Source organism: Ambystoma mexicanum, chromosome 14 (assembly GCF_040938575.1).
Source record: "Ambystoma mexicanum isolate Mex_15411 chromosome 14, UKY_AmexF1_1, whole genome shotgun sequence".
Classification (NCBI taxonomy): Eukaryota; Metazoa; Chordata; class Amphibia; order Caudata; family Ambystomatidae; genus Ambystoma; species Ambystoma mexicanum.
Window position 1 is genome coordinate 124299241 of NC_090940.1, and position 19247 is coordinate 124318487.

Genomic DNA, 19247 nt, shown 5'->3' on the forward strand with positions numbered 1-19247 from the left:
CCCATGCGATCCTCCTGCTACGTAACACCTCCAGGGGTCTACAGGGTAGCGGCTTCACCTACCTGGCCCAGTGGGAAGTGTGCTTTAGGCCAAACAGCCAGAGTTTTCTCGGGAACAATTGTCCACCCCCAAACTTGCAATTACCTCAGATTGATGGCACATACACCAAGTGGGAATATCTTCCATACAACAAGGATCAGGATCCTGCAAGCGATTGTCACCACTTTCACTCAATTCACCATCTTTTCGGTGACTTTCTCTGTCACGCATTTCCTACCGTATACTCAGGCTTGTAAGGGATGGTTGCATTGATGACATAACTGTTGAGGATTGAAGAAGTAGAAAATCACCTGTGGGAGAAAAAACATATTTAGTAATTAACATAAAATAATGCATTGATGTTTTATTTTAAAATTAAAATTAAGAGTTGAAAAAACAGACGTATAAAAATCCATAGTGAAAAGACAAGAGGAATAGGCCCAAAGTTGGAAAGTTGTCATTGGCACATGAAAAAAACAAAAACATTACTTATGTAAATATACAATGTAAATCTTGTTTAGCCAAGACATTTATAAATTATATAATATTTGTATAATAAATGTTGAAAGTATAAGTGCTAGTACCATTTTTGGTTTTATTCATCATAGATGTTAGGTAGCTGGACAGAGCAAAAAGGAGTTGAGAAGGCTCTGAATGAAATAGACAGTCATGAAAGTAGGTGAACCTCCAATGATGTCTGATCAGAAAGGGTTTGTTGGTATTTATAGAGCAATGTAGCATCTTGGAATTTCCATGGAGACACGTCAATAGATTGTGCACAGAGGACATTCAAATGAAACGTGCACTGGCGGGTTGACATGGGGCGTAACCTTGAAGTTAGAGTCTGCTGATGTCAACTTGAGGGGTGTGTGTTATGATTTAATGCCACCAGGGCACCAGAACTTAAGATGATTGATCAATGGATAAGATCATCACAAGATGGAGAATTCCGACTCGTGCAGTTCGGGGGTCTAACTGTGAGAAAATCATAGGTAAAATGGATAAAAAAAAATAAAATGTGATCAATCGATTTATGATATCCATTGGGCCAATACAATTCCTGAGTGAACTTCTCCTTTAATACGAAATATCATCCATCATTGCATTAAATTGAGTTGGTCAGCTTCTGTGAGGGCACAGACTAGCTAAAATATGATGATGATGGAATTGAGTGTTACCGTGGGGAATTTTGGGGTTTAAGAAGAAAGACCACCCATAATTGAATTAATTTTGTCAACTTCTGTAAGAGCACAGACTAGCTAAAATATTATGGAGTAAAATGCTACTTTGGGATTAGTGGGGGTTTAAGAATCCATTGCATTCAACATTGCATTAAGTTGGTCAGTTTCTGTGAGGACACAGACTAGCTAAAATATGGTGGAATAAGATGCTACCGTGCGGAATTTGAGGGGTTTTAGCAGAAATCTCTTCCATCATTGCATTAAACTGGTCTGCTTTTGAGGCCACAGACTAGCTAAAATATGATGGAATATGGTCCAACAACGGGGAAGTCAAGGAGTTTAAGAAGAAATACCAGCCCTCATTTTTCTACTTCCTCAGTGTATACATTACAGAGCAGAATGGGTTCATGCTGCTTTTCACTAGCAAAGTCCTTAGTGGCAAACACCCTCCTGGGCTTGCTTGATGTTCTATGTAAGGAAAGTGTTGTCTTGCAGTTTGAGGTGGTCTCTTCTTTTGGGTCTGAATCATTCCCTTAGGTCATTTTGTACAGACAGAGTAGGGTGCAAACACAGTGACAGAATCCAGCGCTCACAGTATATCCCCCAATATTTAACAATGCAAAGTTGCAAACCCTACCATCACACATTTTGATTCTTCCCAGTAACATCTAGTTGTATAATTAGCATCCCTTTCCTGTTCATTTGTACCTTTTCTCACTGCACTTGAACCTTCATGCACTCGCCCACCATTACCGCTCTCCCTATAGACCTTCCAGCATTAACGCATGTGTGAAGTTGGGTCCTCTGCATGCACTATTTCACTCTTACAAAACCGAGTTGGACATGAAAGAGCAAAAACAGGAGAAATCGCCTTCACTCTTTCATTTTACTCTCCCTCTTGTGAAAAAAATGTAAATTCTACCTGCAAGTCATGCTTTGTTGACATCATTATAATAGATTCCTATGAAATCCACCTGCTTTTAGCAGGTGCTAAATGCAGATATATTTTCTAGGAATCCATTGGTTTCCTTCCAACGCAAACATCTCATTCTAACTTAAGATATGGAGGCATTTGAAGATGGTGAAGAAATGTGCGATGGAAATCTGTTTAGAGCCTAGACTCCTACTTTAAATTAATTATAAATTCCCTGTAGTGAAGATGCAATGCATACACAGCGTTTCCCTTGCGTTTATGCCTAACATTTCCACACCAACCCTTTTTAAATGACCACCACTTTGTGCTTCTTCCATTCAATTACCTTTTGGTCAGGACTCCCCTGACAGAGCATGGCACATATTGTGGACCATGCTCTGTGTATTTCCCTACTTCAGGGGTCTGCAACATTTGCTTCTTCAAATGTTTTGGACTACAACTCCCATCAACCATAACCAGCATAGTCAATGGCGAAGGATTATGGGAGTTGTAGTCCAAACTATCTAGAGAGCCACAGATTGCAGACGCCTGCCCTACTTCAGGGGGCGAACCTCAAAGCATCACCTCCTTTGTCTAATTTTGATGCATGCAGAATATCTCAAATCCCTATGTCTTGCCACTTACTTTGAAGAGCAGAAGAAAAGCAGGCAAAAGCCAGAGGGATTCATTGCATTGATGACTGGCATACACCAGCATGCCGGGCGGAGCTGTAAAAGACACAGGAACTCACAGGCATCCTGGATTCCTATGACGTCTTACCATCCTCACCTGGAAATGATCAAAAGCTGCTGTAGATTGGGAAAGGATGTGGGCGACATTGTACAAAATATTTCATTTGACTGCACAACTTAGTTTAGACAATTTAATTATTAGTTATTTTGGGAATTCTGAAAATGCGTTTCTGTGCTAAGTCCGTATCCTGAAGAAGGGCTACCATTAACAGGTTCTTTAGGCAAAAACAAGTGTCAACAGACCTGGCAGACGAGTTAAGTCCTCACCTTAGACATGGTGCCACAGCCTGTTCTTCCCAAGTTTGAAGCCTGCAGCGGGGCAACTCAGCCCTTCATCCTTTGTAGGTTAGTACATTGAGTGCCATAATTCATATGCGGTGTCGGCCCCGGTTGAGGGCAGTAGTGTTCTAAATCTTCACCTGGCTCATTCGCATCACAAAACCCCATGCCCTATTCACATACATTTGTCCTTCAAAGGGCGCATCCCTTCCTTCTCTTCTACCAACTAACATTCCATTCCCACCACGTTCAGGGTCCCGCAGCTGAATACACCCAGTGCTTATTTGTGCACCATGAGTGCCTCTGACCTCAGCTTTTCTCCCGTGGAACGGGAAACAGGAATTTGTTTTTGGAGCTAAACTACCAGAGCTGCATCTCCACACCAATGCCTTAACATCAAAAATGGTGACACTTCTGACAGGGTAGCACACTGACCTTGCTTCTACCACACTGCCTTACTGACTCCAACTTGCGTTTATTTCAATCCTTCCCGCACATCACATTATCCTTCCTCACTTCAATACATCGACTAATCACCGGCCTTTAATGCTGCCTTATCTATGACCTCGGCAACCATATCTAATGTGCATCAAACCTAACTAAAACAACAAATGAGGTGTGTGTCGCGCAAACTTGACTCTGCTCCCCCAATGTTGCATTCTAATAGGTTTTCCTCAACCTGAACCTTTTTTGTCTAGCTGGGACGCAGCATGTACATCCCAACAGTTACATCTCTTCGCCGTACAAGTTAAGATGCCTTGTTATGGCGAACGTCACACGTTGGAACGTCTACTACGGCGCCATATTCACATGCCCTGAACTTTTTTGAGCAGCAGTTTCTGTGGAATAATTGCTGTTCACAGACCACATCCAATCAGACCCCCCACACCTGATTCACAATCTCGCTACAGCTGCATCTGATTCTATTACGCATTGTGTCGCCGCTATGATGTGTTTCCTTATTGACGTGCGGGGAAGTGACATAATAATAGAAATACACAATCTATATTTCTCATTTTTTCTCCACTTCCTGTTACTTGGTAACATTGGTTCTAATATTGCTGGTCTCTGCGAGAAAGACTGGCACTGTCTCTGAACGAACGGTATAACTTCACCCCAAGGATACATTTTCTTCCAAAGTAAACAGTATGAGAACAGTTGGCAAAATGATACCACGCAGCGGATGAAATTAAATGGCCTCGGATAGCAACGCTGAAATGTCTCTGTCGAGGTGCCTAAGCATTCCCGGTTCAAGCTGAACTATCAGGCAACAGCAGTGCTTAATTTTGAGGGTGGGAGGTTTCCCCGGGGCTCAGCCCTGGCACTTATTTCTGAGCCCCTGCACTAATTGTCTGAGACTCACTTTAATGATGAAGTACTGATAGTCAGTGCATCCATCAACCACAATGAGCAGGTGTGAGCTTTAGTGTGACCCCAAAAATGTTGCCACAGTGGGCAGCAGCCATGTGTCGTGGCAGTAGTGGTGGGTAAATGCCCACTCAAATTGTCACGGCAGTCCGTGTATAACAGTATCACTGCCAATGGTGGACTGGCTTACAGGGAACTCTGGAGATTTCCCGTGGACCTCTGCACCATGAGCCTCTTTTGAGTGGGATGAAGCAAAGAATTCATTAAAAAGCTTCCAGTATCTGCTATTATGGGGACACTTTATAAAACATTTACAGGGGCACAGTTGGTTCCCAGTCCAGCCCTGTTCCCCCCCTCCCACCCCATCCCTTATATACCCTTCCCCACAACCCCTATTTTTCGGATGTGTTTTTTCGGAAAGAAATGTCGGCATAAAACCCATCGAAAAAATGACTGTCGATAAATGAACATCATACTGGGTGCAAGAACTGGGAGCATCAGGGGATGTCCCCCGCCCCCAAAATGAAACACTGAAGGAAAATGCAGTGTCATAGATCCATGTCAAACAGACGCTAGAACAGAAAGATCGACTTGGCTGGCAAAGAACTGATTGCATGCCACATACCCGCGTCATCCTCTGGGAATAATGGCTAGCCGCAGCCCAGTGGCCACCGGATGGAGATTTTCAGGTCAGAAAGCTACTTATGGCAGCAGATATCATCATAGTTATATGTGTGGATTATACTCTTGCATGAACAGCCCCCGGGTTCTGCTCCGAGGAGTTTTCCATTATAGATTGCGCCGGCCGGCTGCGATACCGGCTCAGCAATCATCCACAGGCGAGTGCATCTGAGCTGATGTGGCACTTAGGAGAAGAGCTGCCAGCCTCTCCTTGACCCCACACTGCACAGGTTTCATCGCGTTTTCAGGGGCATCAAATATACAGTGCTAGAGTAAAGTGGGCTTCGAGGACTTGGCTCCGATGGTTTCATTTGATAGCCCATTTTAGAGCGATATGATGGCTAACAGTTGCGCAAGGAAAGAAAGCAACAGAGGCGAAAAAAGAGCACTTGAGCGCCAGAGAAAGATAGTGGCTGAATAAACAGTGAAAAAAAAGAGTGGATGAACAAATTAAAAGAGGGGGAATAAAGAGATCAATATACAACAAACAATTATAATATCATGGCTCTTTATAGCACTTCAGGGATTTTTTGTAATTTTAGTTGGTTATTGTTTATCACGCTTAATACCCAGAGGTTTCTAAGCACGGACCCGGGGATCGAACCTGTGTTGATTTGCGTCATCTTGCTTCCAAGGAGAGCATGTTGCCCTTGAGCTATCTTCCCGAGACTGAGGGAAGAGTCAGTCTTCTTCTGGGAGCTGTAATAGTTTTGTTGTCATACCCAATAATATCTTTGGTCCATGTTGATGTCCAACAGGAGGTGCAAAGCACTCTCTTGGGAGCGTAATCATAAAAAGAGTTAGGCGGCCCACATCTTCCATCGGGCTACAGTGCACACAAACAATTTTAATACCTTGTGAGGACTATGGGCCTCATTATAAGTTGGGAGGTGCAGTAACAAATGTGGTGGAAATACAATTACTGTCGCATTAGCACACCACCGAACTATGAGTTTGGGGCTAAGGTGGAGGAAAAGCCTCCAGCAAGAAACTGGTGGTAATTCCACCACCTTACTGTGCAAAATCGGGCAATTCAGAGGTTTAACTGCCGGCGGTAATACTGCTGAAATCCCCCATGGAGTCCCATTAATGGGGACTAACACTGCCTACCGCGGTAATAGAGCAAAAAGGAATGCAAAGCGTGAAGGCGATTTCACCAACGTTTCTGCTTTGGCTTTGCATTATGTTGCGTTATTGAAGAAAATAGCATGCAGGGGACCCCAAAACACGTCAGTGCTAACGGTGGTGCCCCTCCTAAAAGCATTTATCACTTTTTGTAAAATGAGGCCCAGAGTCATGAAATTAGTATCAGTGCCCAGATTCTGGGGGCCCTGGCTTTGGCCTAAAACAAGGATTTGGAGAGACATCCCTGAATGGAGACTACTCAATGATCACTGCCCCTTTTGCTTTGCTCTTCTCGGCCACTTCAACTAAAGGGAGCGACTTTTGTGCTTCATGTCTTATCTTCTGCCTCCTAAGCCACAGTGTCCAATACAAATCCACAGGTTCTGTGTTTACTGTCTATTGCAAGATTTTGGGCCTCATTACGAGGATGGAGTTTACCGGCAAGGCTACCTCCGTACTGGCATGAAAATCCGGCACCCGCGAATGGGCAATCACTGGGGTATTCTGGCCCCGCCGGACCCGGTAATTGTCCTTTCGTGGGGACCGGTGACGGTATATCCCCATTCCCATTTCAGCCCCATAGGGCTTAATGGGAATGGGGATGCCTGTAGCACTGGCACCGTTCATAACTGTTCATAACAGGCTTGCTGTGCTCGCGGATGCCTTTCATTCCACCAGGGCAGACCTAGCGGAATGAAAGGCACCCACGAGCACAACTCGGAGTTTGCCGGTCCGGTAACAACAGTACCGGCAAGCATACCGGTCCCGTTGTTACTGGACCAGCAACCTTTTAATGATGCCCATTGACTTAGAACAACCTTCACCACCCTGGCAATTCTCAATGCGAGTGAACCACAGATGTAGTTGGTTGTGGCATCCTTGAGGTCCATTCATCTTGGCCTGATAAAGCTATACATACAATAGCACTGCCATCTACGACAATGACAACTTCATCATATTGGGCAATGTCAGCTAATTTGCATACCCATAGTGCATTGCTGCATGACTCTGCTTTGGAGGTGAACTTCCAGTGATGGCCACTAGCTGGCGTTGTCCATGCATGGCTTTTAAGCTGAAATGGAATATTCTACTATCCCGTTAAAGGTAGTAGGGATTTTCTTGTCGTTTTCAAACCCCCATTGATTTTGACGATGAATGGTAAGCATCTCCTAATGCTCCAATCTCAAGGATCTTAACCTACCCTGAACTGATGATCTTCAATTAGGGTAAACATATGTGTGGTTCGTTGTTGCATCCTTGAGAGCTGTCAGTCTTGGGATGATAAACTTTGCACAAAATGGCACTGCCTTACAAGACAGTGACATGTTCAGCTAATTTGCATGACCGTTCTGCATCGCTGTGTGGTTCTGATCTGGAGGTGAACTTCCAGAAATCAGCAGTAGGTGGCACTGTGTCTGATCTGGAGGTGAACTTTCAGAAATCACCAGTAGGTGGCACCATGCATGTGGGAATCTTTGGCTGAAATGGCCTATTCTACTTTAACAATTAATACACATAAGCACCATTACCTGTCTTGTGACCAGTCCCTCCAAACCGGAAACAGTAAACATGAAACTGTTGGGGGGGTAATGTAAATGTAAGTTCTGAAAAGGATATTTGTTTTACAACTTCCCACTGACACCACATTGGTTTAAATGGTACAAAGAAATGGGAAAATATAACCTTAGACCACAATCACGGGTATATGACATTTAGAGGTGGTTGAAATATTCATGTGTTTACACGTCCTGGCCAAGGCTATTTAAAGGACATAAATCATGAACCTGTCAACCTGTCTTACCTTCCTCTTTTCCTCTTCCTTCTCTCTCCCTCTACCGTGCTAACATAGCTCTCTGCTCTTTCACTTTTGCCCTCCTCTTCCTTACAGCATGCTGATAGGCTGACTGGTGTACCTCTGAGTTTCACTGGCCCCGAACACCCCCGCCAGTCCTCTCTCGCACTTGCCTCAGGGCCCTACACTGCACCCACCTTCACTACACTTGATTAATAACCCTAGAGAGTGGCTCTCTCTGCACTTACCCCAGCACTTGGACCTCCCCCTCGCTGCGACCGTTCGGCGCACTTGCACGATCCAAATGCACCGTGCATTGCTCCGCTGTCTCCACCCCTAATTGCACTGGTAAAATTGCAAAATCGCCGTCAGGCGTATTTGCTATGTCTCAGCTGCTAAATGTATTGTAGGCACTCACCCTGCCTGTGCAGACTATTATCATCTCATAAATTCAAGGGCTCTGAGCGACTATTTGATTTTTCCCCATGTTCCCACCCTCCTTGAGCGCTTTGAAACACTTGCCTGTGTATATGCGCTTTATAACTAAACAATACCATTCCATACCATCATTTTTTGCCATCTTTGCATAGTGGTTTCCCGCTCCGGAGAAAATAAATGGTCTTAAAAACCAACAGTCACAATGAGAAAAGTATCCAGAAACGTCGCCATTGTTGTACTCAAGTGCACCCAATTGGCAGATGGATTCCATTTCTATCTGGCTAAAGTCGGTGACTTCCTATGGAGCATCTCAATTGAGGAAAATTATTCTTGCAGTAGCTCGACCTATCATATCCTATGCAAATCTATTTCTCTCTTTTGCTCTCTCTCTCTCTCTCTCTCTCTCTCTCTCTCCCTCTCCTTCTCTTTCTCTCTCTGTCTCTCTCTGTCTCTGTCTCCGTCTCTCTCTCTCGCGTTCTCTCTCTGTCTCTCGCTGTCTCTCTCTCTCTTCTCCTCTCTATCTCTCTCTGTCTCCTCCTTCTGTCTCTCTCGGTCTCTCTCTCTCTTTATCTCTCTATCTCTCTCCCTGTTTCTCTCTGTCCCCTCTCTCTCTCTGTCTCATTCTCTCTCTGTCTCTCTTTCTTCCTCTTTCTCTCTCTTGTCTCTCCCTGTCTATCCCTGTCTCTCCCTCACTCTCTCTCTCTTTCTCCCTCTGTCTCCTTCTCTTTTTGTCTCTCTCGCTCTCTCTCTCTTTCTCTCTCTGTCTCCTTCTCCTTTCTCTCTCTCTCTCTCTCTCTCACACTCTCTCTCTGTCTCTCCTCTCTCTCTCTGTCTCTCCCTGTCCCTCTCTCTCTCTCTCCGTCCCTCCCTGTATTACTTTATGTCTCTGTCTCTTTCTGAGTGGTAAAAGGTGCGTGTTTGCTAAAGTCACCCCAGCTGTTGCTGATAGTTGTAAAAAAAAAAAACCCTAGGGGAATCGGAAGGGGACAAACAACACCAATAATGAGGGTTCCTTTATGCTTTGCATTAAATCAAACAACATTTTGCAAAGACAAAAAGGGCAAGAGATGTTTATAAACAGCAAAAATATCTGTGATAAAAGAGTTGTTTTCTTGAATAGCTACACACGTAATTACCACTGGAGTCCCTAATATTAAATTGATTGTAACATTGAGCCATATACACTGATTCAGAAAGCCTCAGGATTTGAATGCAGGGATAGAATGACTCTGCCGTCATTTAGCAGGGTCTCAGGCTGTGCCTATGCAAAATTCTTAAATGTCCAAATGTCCTGGGTGATCCAACCAACACAGCAGAGGAAGGCACTGACAAAGATTTTCCCTTGTCTCAGGAGAGGAAACAGAGGGTCACCAGTGATTGGCTTTGGCAATGCTGGGTGCTTCTGCTGCAGTCCTTGGGAAATTCCAACTCATTCTTCTTGTTTTCGGATTATTAGCTCCAGTCGCCGGCCACCAGAATAGTTACTTTCATATCCTCTTCTTTTATCCAGAATCCAGTGTGGGGGTTACTGCTGCCCTCCAATAGGACAGGTCTGCACATTTCAAGGGGTCAGTGGTTGCCCAGTCGTGGACAGCCACCCCACCTCTGCACATCAACACATAGCCCATTCAGAGAAATTTGGTTGGATCAAACAGTCCCAATCCGTTTTCAACCAGTTCAGTCACATAAATCACTTTCCCGGATGCTGGGAGAAGGACCCATCAAAAGGGCATGACCTTAATTCAGAGTTTCTAGCAGAGAAGGCAGGAAGATGACTGTGGTCACATTTTAAATTCAATCATATTTGTTTTGAAATGCCCTATATTCCCTTGTTTATTTGTTATATGTATAAGCGTAAGGAACAGATATTGTTTGTTAGAGTGTTTACTTTAGTTTATTTAGGAAAGGAAATCTTCGTCAGGTTAGGGATAGTGAGGTGTTCATCCAACCATATTCTATAATAAAATGCCATTTGTTGAGAGAACTTAACAGTGTGGCCCACCTCACATTTCTGACCCCTCACAGTGTGCTTAGCATAGCAATAAGCAGTCAATGGGTGGGTAAATAAGCAAACAACACCCACATTCTGTGTGTTCCTCCTCGCATGTCATCCTCCTCCTTTGCTTAAGCACCACCAAAAAGCCCAAACTGAAAAGAGATACAAAGTACCTCTGTAAAACTCCACTGAAGCAAGTGTGTGTTACAGAATAAAAAGACAGGAACACATACATGGGATATAAAGTGTCCCTCAACTGGTGGCCTGAGGGATGGTCCTAACACTAAGTGCTATTGTGTTCAACTGTATTTGTGTCAGCCCACTTCCACTGCAGTTAGATGACCTTGGCTGCTTGACCACAGCTACCACTCCTACGTGAGCAAAACAAAACTGGTGGGAGACCCTGTGCGCCTACATTAGTACATGATCTCACACCACACAATCACAGGCCTGAAAAACTTCTCCTAACACTCATGACTCAAAATTGCATCAAGTTGATTGGGTTAATCAGTTGAGCGAGAAATTAGGTTAAATCCTCAAAAACACACCTTAGCGGGTCCCATTACATCATTTTGGCGATGTGAATTTCAGCAGCTACAGACCTAAGTGCCCTGCATGGATGTTTGTGCCCTTCCTTCCTCCCACCACCACATTCCAAACACAACCAGGCTACTATCAGCATGATTAGACCCCCTCCTACCTTCTCTATATCTACCTCGCTGTGCATGAATATGTGATTATATCTGATTGTACATGTACTTCGATGCTGTAACATAACCTGTAACCAAGTAAGCTTCTAAGGAACCTACGCCGTGATACCTCTGGGTTTGGGCGTATAATAAATGCAATAAATAAATAAATAAATAAACTAAAGATCCCCATCCTTTGGATGCATGCCAGTCAATTTAATGGATTCAGTAAAACTCATCTCTTTCTTGCTTGGAGGAACACAAGACATGGGAGGAGCAAGGATCAACTGCCTGTGAATGTGTTTGGTGTGGGCCTATCTCCTAGACTCCTACCCCTCTAGACATTATGACACAGATGTGGCAAAGCGGAATGTCATTCTGAAGTGACCATTCCATCATTGTACTGCTGCTCGTAGAGTTCTTTTACTACTGATTGTATTTGATGATGAAGTGGGATAGGTTGAAACGCAGGTGTCACTGTGAATTTACCTGATGAGAGACTTCCTTGAATTAGAAAAATCAGAGAATATATATTTTTGAGGGGTTTTAAAACAGTAATTTATCGATTCACACAAGAATAACTGATAACTCTACAGAAAATGTAAAGAAATTACTGGTAACCAGATAAAACAGACTATAACAGCAATTGAATGAAATCATGTGTAGCACAAGGTGATCCAAATATAGGCTTGCCTTGCTGACATCTGCTCTTTCACCAGCGTAGCTGCCTATTCCTGTGCAGATGACCCTTTCTGATGACTTCCTGTACCTGCTGTTTGACTAGCTTGGCTGCCAGTTTCCTTGCCAGATGACCCTTTCTGATGACTTCCTGTACCTGCTGTTTGACTAGCTTGGCTGCCTGTTCCCGTGCCAGATGACGCTTTCTGATGACTTCCTGTACCTGCTGTTTGACTAGCTTGGCTGCCAGTTCCCGTGCCAGATGACCCTTTCTGATGACTTCCTGTACCTGCTGTTTGACTAGCTTGGCTGCCAGTTTCCTTGCCAGATGACCCTTTCTGATGACTTCCTGTACCTACTGTTTGACTAGCTTGGCTGCCAGTTCCCGTGCCAGATGACCCTTTCTGATGACTTCCTGTACCTGCTGTTTGACTAGCTTGGCTGCCAGTTTCCTTGCCAGATGACCCTTTCTGATGACTTCCTGTACCTACTGTTTGACTAGCTTGGCTGCCAGTTTCCTTGCCAGATGACTCTTTCTGATGACTTCCTGTACCTGCTGTTTGACTAGCTTGGCTGCCAGTTTCCTTGCCAGATGACCCTTTCTGATGACTTCCTGTACCTGCTCTTTAACTAGCTTGGCTACCAGTTTCCTTGCCAGATGACCCTTTCTGATGACTTCATGTACCTGCTGTTTGACTAGCGTGGCTGCCAGTTTCCTTGCCAGATGACCCTTTCTGATGACTTCCTGTATCTGCTGTTTGACTAGCTTGGCTGCCAGTTTCTTTTATTTTTATTTTATTTAACGCTAAAAAAAAAAATTCCAACCTTTCAGCGTGTAACAATACAAAAGTATAAATGTGTCCTTCATTTAACATATAACTCTAAAAACAAAGGAAAAAGAAAAAAAAAGAAAATCAACAATATAAAAACTTTAAATGCCTAATTTCAATCCATCTCATTCTGTCATATTCTCTGACGATCTTTTAACAATAAAATGTCCCTATCTCATTTGATTGACCTATATACAATGCAATGCAATACACAATCCATAAGTATATATCTGTACACAGCATATTTAGACCCATCAATTGTCCATCAAATCAAAAATAGATCATATTTGGTCTTTTAGTTTTAGACAGTTTAAGTAATTTGTAATTGCATATCTCAGGGATTTTCTATGTGTGTGGAATAGCTCAACCCATAGCTGCTCTACTGTTAGACATAAATAACCGTCATAATGACATTTGAGGTGCTTTACTCTTAACGGCATTAATTCACCACATTCAACGAGTAAATGTTTTAGTGTGCCTGATGATTTCCTGCAGAATCGACAGTTAATTTCCTCTTGTAATATCATTTTGCGTTTGTATAAGACTTCCTTGGTTGGCCATATGTTTAATTTATAACTTAAAAAGTCTGTGTGATGGCTGGCATTTGGTTTATCATACGATTCGATGGTGCCTTGTAGTTTTAAGTTAAAAGGGTTTTGAATAAATTTGGAGAGCTTCAAGCAACTCTCTCTAGTTTGTACCAATCGTATGTCCAAAGCTTGTTCTTTGCTTTGGTTGGATTTTCTAACAACAATGTTAGAGATATTCCAGCCCTGCACAGAATTGTTTGCACTGTACTCCGCCAGGTAGTCATAAATCGATCTTCCACATTTTCCAGATGGTTTGAAATCAATTTTAGTAGACCATTAGGAACTTTCAATCATTTTGTACTTTCTATACAGCATACAGATTTTCCATTTGTATATTGCATATAAAGATGTAAGGCCCAACTCATGCCTAATAATGCATCTTGACTCTGACATAGGTAACAACAGAGCTTTTTTCCAGTAAATACTTTCTATTTTAGTCCAATATGCATAAGTTTTAACAGTTCTTTGTTTCTGCTCCATAGAGAATGGTGGGCACAACCTTCTGTTTATAGTATGCAATTAACGGATAATTGAAAATTTACAAAACTCTGTTCTTATAATGGTCATTTGTGACAGTGCTATAAGATATTTGGTCTTAATATGTTCTTTGTAAAGTAAATCGCATGGGTGGTTGTTTATACAAACGCCAAGATATATATAAGATTTAACATGTGCTATATCCACCTTCTGAATCTGCCATTTGAATTGTTCATTCTTTTGCTGGATGGTACCAAATTGTATAACTTGTGTTTTACTTGTATTTATGCTGATATAGTTCTTTGCTGCATATTCATCCAGGGCTTTCAACATACTTTTTATCCCACTTTGTGTTTTTGATATGATTAACATATCGCCAGCATAAAGGAGCCAATTAAGTGCTGCCCCTTTTAATCTTGGGGGATCAGCTTTTAAGTCCTTAAACCATAAACTCAAATCTGATATACAAAAGTTGAACAGGGCAGAGGCTAACAGGTAGCCCTGTTTCAACCCACGCTCCGTTTGTATTGGATCAGTTAAAAGTCCATCATTTTGTGATCTTATCTGGACTGTAGTAGCTGTATGTAATTCCACTATCCATTTCAATATATGCCATGGACATTTTTGGTCCAATAACTTTTTGTAGAGTATTTCCCTGGCCACAAGGTCAAATGCTGACCTAAAGTCCACGAAGGCCATATACACTACTTGCTTACGCTCTTTGTCTTGCTGTATCATAGAGTTAAATGTGAATAGATTGATTGTTGTGCCCATGCCCGGGAGAAATCCCGTTTGGATGGGATCTCTTAGGCATTTATCATCCAGCCACTTATTGAACTTTGCCAGAACCAGGCATGCAAAAACTTTGCCAGGGCAGTCAAGGTGGGCTATCGGCCTGTAAGCTTCAGGATCGGTTTGATCGCCCTTCTTGAACAAGGGCAAGATTATTGACTTTTTTCAGGTTGGTGGTTGTTTCGAGGTACCATGATGTTTGTGTATATCATATGCAGAATATTTGTCCAGGCTTCAACATTGTTCTTAAGCATTACATTCTGCAGCCCGTCCGGGCCCGAGGCCCGCGATCGACTCAATTTTAATATGCAATGTTGCATATCTGCCATGTCCCATTCCATTTTATGTGCCTGTTCTATGGTATTCAAGTTCATATGAATTTCTGGAAATGCTGACTGATATATATACATATAGTAAGATCACCAAACAGATTCAGATATGGGATTTATTTGGGATATCAATTGATTTTGTCGCAAGTGCCCATTAAGAAGGGCCCATATGCCTCCTGATGATTTTAAAACGATTTGCTTCATCATAGATACGTCATCTTTTTGGTATTGAATGGTTTGTCTCCCTTTGTGCCAGATTTTATAGGCATACTTCAATTGTTTAATTTGTAAATAGCTAATGTGAGGTGACTCATATTTCAACATCCGTATGTTTTTACGTAGTTCAGCTTTTTTTTCCCTTTACTGTTGCATTAAAGACATGTCATTGGCTATTATTACGCTGCTGTGTACACAACCTGCCTACTTTATAAGTTTGCATTGCCTGTACATAACACACTTGTTCATCTTCCTCGGGATTTTCATACCTCTGTGTGAGTACTTGAGTATATTGTGCAAGTTTCGCTTTCGAGCATTTCACAGGTTTGGTTTGCCTGCATTATTCATCTTCAGGCTTGCCATGTGATGATTTATATTCAGCTCCTTATTAGGACCAGCCCAATTCCAGGTCAAACATACTTGGAAGAGGTCACTAATAGTAGAGGGTCTAATGTTCCAGGAAACAATTTTACTTATGAAAGACATATCTGCATATATGTAGTCAAGCACGGCTTGCTGAGCGCCCCTTTGCCATGTTACTTGTGTTTTAGTGTGAATTTGTAAGGCAGTGTTCAGCATTATGTACTCTCTTCCTGCCATAACACTCGCCCATCTATGCTCTTCAATGGGCCTTTCACTATTACCAAGCGGTAAGATGTGCACGTTTAAATGTCCCATAATGAGGGTATGATTCAAGGTGCGATCTAATGGCAAAGTATCCATTATAGTGGTTAGATGTAAAAAGAAATCATCAATAGCTAGATGTTTTCTACCTCAATATATATTTATGATAGCAATGGCGGAGGTGCCTCTTTGTTCCTTTACGGCTTGAAAAAATGGGGACTGGGTGACATATGGTACAATTTTGAAAAATGTGTCTTTCTTAAATGCCATGAGTAGGCCTGCCATTGGTCGTCCTTGTTTAGGACAAATTGCAGGTATTGTTTGTATATTATATAGATCTCATATGGGATTTGTGGGAAGACACGTCTCTTGAAACACTATGATATCATATTTAAGCAAGGTGCCACTTTTGGTGTTAATAAAATGATTGTGGCCTCTAGTGTTCCATGAGATTAGGCGTATTTGCTCATTTATTGGCTCTTGTTATGAAGTCTTCTCCCAGCCCTGCTCTTGCCATGAGGTTGCTACATGTTGCTGTTCATTCATTCCTTGTCCATATATGTGTGCTCTTGGCATCTCTTGATGTACCTTGCCCTCATGGCTTGCTGGTATATCTTGACTTAGTGTAAAACTTAGATTAAATAAGGCAGTTTGTGCCTGCCAGAGAATATTTGCCACAACACCAGATTGTATATACAATCTGGCTTCATCTGACTCCTTCTCATGAATGAATTCCACTAGGCTAATATCTGCTGATGTTAGATCTTGTAGAGCTGGAATTTCGGAACATAAGTTCAAAATGCTCATACGATTCAAATCATAGCTTTGATATGGATGGGGTCTGCACTTTATTATCAAACGATGATGATTTTGATAAGAAACCCATTTCTTGTGGAGAGCAGAACCCGTGGCTTTGTTGTAAAAATGTGTCATGGGGGCAGCTCTATAAGTTTGTATTCTTTGCTCAGTAGACCCATGAGTTTTGGTGGAGCATTTCAAACTGTCATTTAGTGTCAGTCTCTGATTCTGATCCGGACCCTTTAGCAAGAGGTCGATATGTGGTATCGACGAGGGCAACTGAACTCGTTTCTCTGTAATTAGGGAGTCTCCTGCATTTGGTTTAAAATTGGAGACTTCATGATTCATCATTTTATACTGTTCTATAGATGTTCTTATTTCATCCCTCAATTCTTGAATTGAGGTGTATATGGGTTTTAAGTTTCCTATCTGATCTATCTGTGTGGCTTGAATTGTCTGTTTGTCGACCAATGCAGAGTCGATCGAAAGCTGGGTTGGTGGAGCTTGACGTGATGGAGCATCTTCGCCTATTACACTATCAGTAGATTTAGTAAGAGCCACCAACTCATCCAATGGTTTGTAAGAGACCTGCTGACACTTTCTTAGGGCTGATTTTTACTGAGTTTCAGGTACCTTATTTTTTACTAGCACTGCAGCAATTCTTTTGTATTTCCTTGGTTTGATGAGTTTTCTATTCTTATTCTTTGGAGATTTAGTTTGTGTTATTTCATTATCATCTGAATGAGTCTCAGATCCTTCTTTCTGTGCCTTGCGAGTGCCCGAAAATATGTTAAAGGGATTTAGTGGTTTTTTAACCTTGCTTTCTGTCACCGAAACACTGGGTGTTGGTTTTGGTGAATTAATTCCAATTCCATCTGAATCAGCGCCCTTGTGTGTTGGCAAAATAACCACATCTTTGGAGCTTTTGACTTCTCAAGAGTCAGATATTTTATTTTGCTCGTGTGGCTGTACTATTGCTACTCCTTTATGGCCTGCCAGGTGTTGCTTGTTTTTTGCAATCTCAATAATGACTTCTTTGCTAGGCTGTATGCAGTCAGATTTTGTTGTTTGAGAAATCACTGTTACAGCTTCTGTTGATTCCATTATCGTTGTTTTCAAAAAAATGTTTTGTCTCTAATTTCTAGTGTCAATATCGACAATAGTTAATTTTGCTTGTTTACTTTTTCATTTAAAGTTTCATATAGCTTTGCTATTGAGAATAAGGCTGTATTCATGGCTCCTAAGGTGTTATTCAAGGCAGGAGCGTCTGGAAATGAATTTCGTTTGGACGATATGTTATTATTGTCCGTTCGCTCTAGTATGAAGAATGGAGGATCCAAGCTTGAACCATTAAATGTTGTTCTCCTAGGAGTGGGAGCAACAAAAGAAAGAGATTTATTGAAATCACCGGAATATGATTTATCAAAAAGTGCAGGAGAACATGATAAATCGAGCTCTCTGGCTTTTGATTTTACTGGCTTGTGTGATCCGGGCGACACATTACGAGGACTATCCATTACTGGATCATCATTGAATTGTATTAAATCACCAGTATTAGAACAGATATATTGCACTTCATGCGATTCATTACCCTGTGAATTACTAGTGTTTATGAATTCATGGTTTCTTCATCAATGTCGCCAGCTACCGTCAACTTATCATAAGCTTCTCTTAATTTGTGTTGTGCTTGGACAGTACATATTGCTGGCGTTTTTAGTGATGGGATATGCTCACGACTGACAATTATCGGCGCTAATCTGGAGGGACACAATTCAGCAACATTACAGGCTGATTCTAAGGTCATGTCCGTTACCCCGCCCGCTGACTGGGAATTCTCCCTGTCAACAAGCGAAATCCCTACTGTCCCCTCAGACTCGTTGGTAATTATGTTGGTTTCTGTTGGATTGGGGCACCGGACAGAAGTCTCAACCTGTGTTGATTTTTTTTTTACTTAATTTAATGAGGGTCTGTCGTGTCTCATCATTCGGGCAAAATGCACGAATGTCAGTAGTTAATGAAATACTGCGCTGTAGTTTGTTCAATTTATTTTCCTTGGTTAGCGCATTAATTGTTATTTTCTTACGCAGTGAAGCATTAGCATTATTTATGATCGTGCTCTTATTTGGCTTACCAGTTGTTAAAGTGTACATTATTAATACCGTGGCCTTACACTAAATTAGTCACTTGTAACCAACAAAACAAAGTAAAGGAATGATATCCCTATTCTACTCAGTTTAATCAATTCACTGCAATACAATTTAAAAATGTAGCTCTACGATTGCTTACCCCCGCTAACTGCTATCTCACCAGACTGCAAGACAGCTCTCACACTTAGCTCTCGTACTTGAGCAGTCGCGCACGTGCATTCGCACGGGCACAATGTTTTTAAAAGGAGCCCTGGTGGGAGGGCGGGGCAAGAGGCTCTGTGCAGAAAAAAGCAAAACGTGGATAAGGATCACATCAACGGTTGTTCATAGAAGGTTAACGTCAGCTATAAGCAGGTTTGTGCAATAGACAGCCCCCAATGCCTACCGGCCTCATCCAATCCAATCCTGGCTCTGATTCCAAGTTCACGTCTCTGATTCCAAGTTCACAAATCACGTTGCAATGGAAGTTCAGCAGCGATCCACAGTGAGACAGCTCTCACACTTAGCTCTCGC